The sequence below is a fragment of the Mandrillus leucophaeus genome, unplaced genomic scaffold (assembly GCF_000951045.1).
Source record: "Mandrillus leucophaeus isolate KB7577 unplaced genomic scaffold, Mleu.le_1.0 Scaffold395, whole genome shotgun sequence".
NCBI classification, from domain to species: Eukaryota; Metazoa; Chordata; class Mammalia; order Primates; family Cercopithecidae; genus Mandrillus; species Mandrillus leucophaeus.
In genome coordinates this window covers 2894043-2899848 of record NW_012104198.1, presented here as the reverse complement: position 1 = coordinate 2899848, position 5806 = coordinate 2894043, and the positions used below count along the sequence as shown (strand labels likewise).

General features: G+C 42.4%; 1 pseudogene; it reads left to right on the top strand.

The window, feature by feature from the left end:
• The window catches only part of LOC105547757, a 2380-nt pseudogene extending 441 nt beyond the window's left edge, over positions 1–1939 (top strand).
• Positions 1940–5806: the final 3867 nt, after the last annotated feature.

The following is a 5806-nucleotide window of genomic DNA, read 5'->3' as shown; positions in this document are numbered from 1 at the left end:
CTAATATTTTTTGTTTTTTTATTTTTTAATAGAGACCGTTTCCCTATGTTGGCCAGGCTGGCCTCAACGTCCTGGGTTCGAGAGAGTCTCATGCCTCAGCCTCCCAAGTAGCCGGGATTACAAGTGTGTGCCACCACACTTTTTTTTTTTTTTTTTTTCTTTTTTTTTCTAGTAGAAACCGAGTTTCTCTATGTTGACCAGGCTGGCCTCAACCCCTCCTGGGCTCAAGAGATCCTTCCACCACGGCCTCGGGACTACAGGTATGCGCCACCCTGCCCACGCTTTTTAAAATTTATTTATTTATTTATTTTTAGTAGATACCGACTTTCGACAAGTTGCCCTGGCTGGCCTCAATCTCCTGGACTCAAGTGATATTTCCCCTCGACCTCAGGACTACAGGCGTGTGCCATTTGGCCCTGTTTATTTTAATTATCATTTATTTATTTATTTATTTATTTTAGGAGAGACAGGCTTTCGCTATGTTAGTCAGGCTGCTATCGACCTCCTGGGCTCAAGCAATACTCCCACTTTGGCCTCGGACCTACAGGGGTGAGCCACCCTGCTCACGCTATTTTTTATTGTTGTTGTTCTTGTTGTTAGTAGTAGTGGGATTTTGCTATGTTGTCCAAGCTGGCCTCGACCTCCTGGGCTCAAGCAATCCTCCTGCCTTGGCCTCGGGACTACAGGCTCACACCATCCCGCCCCCACTAATATTTTTAATTTTTCTAGTAGAGATAGTTTTGCTATGTTGTCCAGGCTGGTCTCTACCTCCTGGGCTCAAGTGATCCTCCCGCCTCGGCCTTGGGACTACAGGCATGCACCACCCTGCCTCTGGCTATGTTTCCCAGGCTGGTCTTGACCTCCTGGGCTCACTCAATGATTTGAACCCGGGAAGCGGAGGTTGCATTGAGCTGAGATCACACCACTGCACTCCAGCTTGGGCGACAGAGCAAGACTGTCAAATAAATGAATACAGGAAAGAGAGAAAAGAAAAGGAGAGGAAAGGAGAGGACCAGCTGAATCTCCATAAGAATAGTAAGCTTTGTGGTATTTTTAACTTACTCTCATCCCATCTCGTGCTCCCAGCTTAGTTCTGTTCATTGCTGATGAAATTCAGATAGGATTGGCCAGAACTGGTAGATGGCTGGCTGTTGATCAGAAAGGCCCTTTCCGGGGGCTGACACTCTGTGTCTGCGATGCTGTGGGATGATGACATAATGCTCACCATTAAGCCAGGGGAACATGGGTCCACATATGGTGGCAATCCACTAGGTTGCTGAGTGGCCATTGCAGCCCTTGAGGTTTTAGAAGAAGAAAACCTTGCTGAAAATGCAAGGTTTTTATCTCAAGGATATTATCTTGAGAAACGAACCCGTGAAGCTACCTTCTGATGTTGTGACTGCCGTAAAAGGAAAATGATTATGTTGTTTATTCATTTATTTATTTATTTATTTTGAGTAAGAGGTTCACTCTGGTTGCCCAGGCTGGAGTGCAATGGCGCGATCTTGGCTCACTGCAACTTCTGCCTCCTGGGTTGAAGCGATTCTCCTGCCTCAGCCTCCTGAGTAGCTGGGATTACAGTCACGTGCCCCTATTCCCAGCTAATTTTTGCATTTTTAGTAGAAACGGGGTTTCGCCATGTTGGTCAGTTGATTCGAACTCCAGAACTCGGGTGATGCACCTGCCTCGGCCTCCCAAAATGTTTGGATTAGAGGCGTGAGCCACTGTGCCGGGGAGGAAAAGAATTATTAAATGCTATTGTTATTCAAGAAAACAACGATTGTGATGATTGGAAGGTATGTCTACGACTTCGAGATTATGGACTTCTGGCCAAGCCAACCCATGGTGACATCATCAGGTTTCGCCTCTGCTGGTGGTCAAGGAGGATGAGATTCGAGAGTCCAGTGAAATCATTCAGAAGGCCATCTTGTCATTCTGAGGGTAGCAGCTGTTTTCGGTGGTCCCTGGGAGCCAGCTGGAGACAGATGGTCCTCTGCTCTTAATGCAGGCACATTCCACTCCCATGTGTCTTCAAAATCTTTTTGTGGAATATATGTGTTTTTCAGTTGATACAAAAATATATGTTTTTTTCACTTGATACATGATAGAACAACGTTTTTGAACCTGCCTTTTGCTTTGTAACGTAAGTAAGAGAATGTAATGGCATCTATATTCAGTGAAAATGCTTTGATGTGCAGAACATGGCCGAGTGCAGTGGTTCATGCTTGTAATCCCAGCATTTTGGGAGGGCAAGGTGGGCAGATCACTTGAGGTCAGGAGTTTGAGAACAGCCTGGCCAACACTGAGAAAACCCATCTCTACTAAAAATACAAAAATTAACTAGGTGAGGTGGTGGGTGCCTGTAGTCCTAGCTACATGGGAGAATCACTTGAACCTGGGAGGCAGATGTCGCAGTGAGCCGAGATTCTGCCACTGCACTCCAGCCTAGGTGACAGAGTGAGAATCCCTCTCAGAAAAAAAAAAAAAGAAGAAGAGGTACAGAACATTTTCATCACCACAATGCTATCCCTTGTGCTACTCATTTTTAGTAATACTCACTCTCCTCCCATCCACCATTCCTAACCCCTGGCAACCACTAAACACTTTTTCATTTCCACAATTTTGTCTTTTCTACAATGCTGTACAAATGAAATCTTATAGTATGTAACGTTTTCGGGGCTTATGCCACTCAGCATAATTCCATGGAGATTCCTCCAAGATATTAATATTTGTGTATCAATAGTTCATTGTTGCTGTTCTTGTTGTTGAGACAGATTCTTGCTCTGTCACCCAGGCTGTAGTGCAGTGGCATGATCTCGGCTCACTGCAACCTCCACCTGCCAGGATCAAGTGACTTTCGTGCCTCAGCCTCCCAAGTAGCTAAGACTACAGGCGTGCACCACCACACCCTGGTAATTTTTGTATTAGTAGTAGAGACGGGATTTCAACATATTGGCAAGGCTGGTCTCGAACTCCTGACATTGTAGTCTGCCCACCTCGGCTTCCCAAAGTGCTGGCATTTCATGTGTAAGCCACTGGGCCCAGTCAATAGTTCATTTTTATTATTGAGTGGTATTACATGGTATGGAAGTACCACAGTTCTACCATTTGCTTATTATAGGACATATTGATTATTTCCAGCTACTGGCTATTACAAGTAAAGCTGCTATGAACAACTATGTACAAGTTTCTGGGTGGGCATAAATTTTAATTTCTCTGAAGTGTAATTGTTGAATTGTATGGTCATTGCATGTTTAGCTTTATAAGAAACTACTAAACTGCCTTCCAGAGTGGCTGTAAGATTTTACCTTCCCAGCAGCACTTAACGAGATGTCCAGTTTCTCTGCATCCTTGTCACCATTTGGTGTTGTCACTATGTCTTTTATTTTAGCTATTGTAATAAGCGTGTAGTGATACCTCATCATGGTCTTAATTTGTATCTAATGAAGCAAATGAGTGTTGAATATCTTTTCATGTGCTTATTTGTTTCTTTCCTCTTCAGTGAAATGTATGTTCACATCTTTTCATGATTTTCTAGTTGGATTATTTGTTTATATTTTTTACCATTGAGGTTTTTTTTATTATTATTATTTTTCTTGAGACAGAGTCTCACTCTGTTACCCAGGCTGGAGTGCAGTGGCATGATCTTGGCTCACTTCAACCTCTGCCTCCCAGGTTCAGGCGATTCTCATGCCTCAGCCTCCCAAGTAGCTGGGATTACAGGCAGGCATCATCACGCCTATCTAACTTTTGTATTTTCAGTAGAGACGGCTTTTTCGCCATGTTGCCCAGGCTGGTCTCAAACTCCTGGCCTCAAGGGATCTGCCCTCTGTTCACCTCAACCTTTCAAGGTGCTGGGATTACAAGCCTGAGCCACCACGCTCAGTCTACCGTTGAGTTTTCAGAGTAGTTTACATATTCATTATATATTCTGGATGTGAGTCCTTTCTTGGATATGTGGCTTGCAAACATTTCCCCCAGGTCATACCCTTTTATTCGTCATTTTAAACAATATTTCTTGCAGAGCCAAAGTTTTAAATTGGATGAAATCTCATCTATTTTTTTCCTTATGGATTATGCTTTTTGAACTGTTCACTATGCCCTAGATCTCAGACGTTTCTCCTATGCTTTCTTGTAAAGGTTTTTTTTAGTTTTATATTTTAGATTTAAGTCTATGATACACGAGTTTTTTTGTTTTTGTTTGTTTGTTTGTTTGTATAAAGGGTTGAAGATTAGGTCTTTTTTTGTTTGTTTGTTTTTCTTCTTTTTTTTTTTTTTTTTTTTGGCCTATGGATATGAAACTGCTCCAGCACCATTTGTTAAGCAGACGATCCTTCCTTCTTTTTGTCTCTTTGTAAAAAATCAGTATGGGGCTATTTCTAGGTTCTCTATTTTGTTCCAGTGATCTATGTGTCTATTCTTCTCCCAATACTACACAGTCTTGATTCCCGTAGCTATATAAGAAGTATTGAAGTATGGTAGAGACATTCCTCCCACCTTATTCTTCTTTTCCAAAGATTGTCATACACACACACACACACACACACACACACACACATATATATATGCATTTTGAGATGCAGTCTGACTTGTGTTGCCCAAGCTGGAGTGCAGTGGGGTGATCTCAGCTCACTGCAACCTCCACCTCCCGAGTTCAAGTGATCCTCCTGTCTCCGCCTCCTGAGTAGCTGAGATTTCAGTTGCGTGCCACCACACCCGGCAAATTTTTGTATTTTTGGTAGAGGGGGAGTTTCGCCATGTTGGCCAGGCTGATCTTGAACTCTTGACCTCAAGCGATCTGCCGGTCTCAGCCTCCCAAAGGGCTGGGATTACAGGCGTGAGCAACCGTGCCCAGCGTTGTCTAAGCTATTGAAAATTCATTACAGCAGCAATCAAAAATGAATACACACAGAAACATTTATTAGTGAAACAAAATAAAAGGTTAAGAAGTAGACTAATCTATATGCAAACTTCAGCATGCATTTCCAAACAGGGACAAAAGATGATGGGTTGTATAATAAATGATTGCTTGACAAGTGTCTATCCATTTGAAAAAATGAAGATTAAATCCTTACTTTGAACCACATAAAATAATAAATTCTAAAAATTCAATGACGTAAATGTGAAAACGTGAAGTCATAAAGAACTAGATGAAAATTTAGGAAAATACTACCATGTAAGACATCTTGAGTTGGCATAGGCACTTCCTGACATTACACCAACGCTACAAACAATGAATCTGACATAGTTAAAGATGTAAAAGTTAAACTATCATCTAATTCAAAAGACACCATAAACAACTGTTTAAAAAGGCAAATTTTGGGGAAAATGGTGAAGGATCCGCAATAAATTAATAGTAACCATCTCTAACATACAACAAAGCTTTTGCATATCAATAAGAGAAACTGGAACAACCCAATGAAAAAATGTGTTCAGGCATGTCACTACTTCACTGTATAGCAGAAAAGCATTACGAAATAGAAAGTATGAAATGAAAATAATAAGGGAAATGGAGAATAGATCCCAGAAGTTTCAACGTTCATCCAATAGAAGTTCCAGGGATAGGCCAGTCGCGTTGGCTCATGCCTGTAATCCCAGTACTTTGGGAGGCCGAGGTGAGTGGATCACCTGAGGTCACAAGTTTGAGACCAGCCTGTCCTACGTGGTGAAACACTGTCTCTACTAAAAATACAAAAATTAGCCAGGCATGGTCGCACATGCCTGTAATCCTAGCTACTAGCAGTGCTGAAGCAGGAGAATCACTTGGACCTGGGAGGTGGAGGTTGCAGTGAGCCAAGATCGTGCC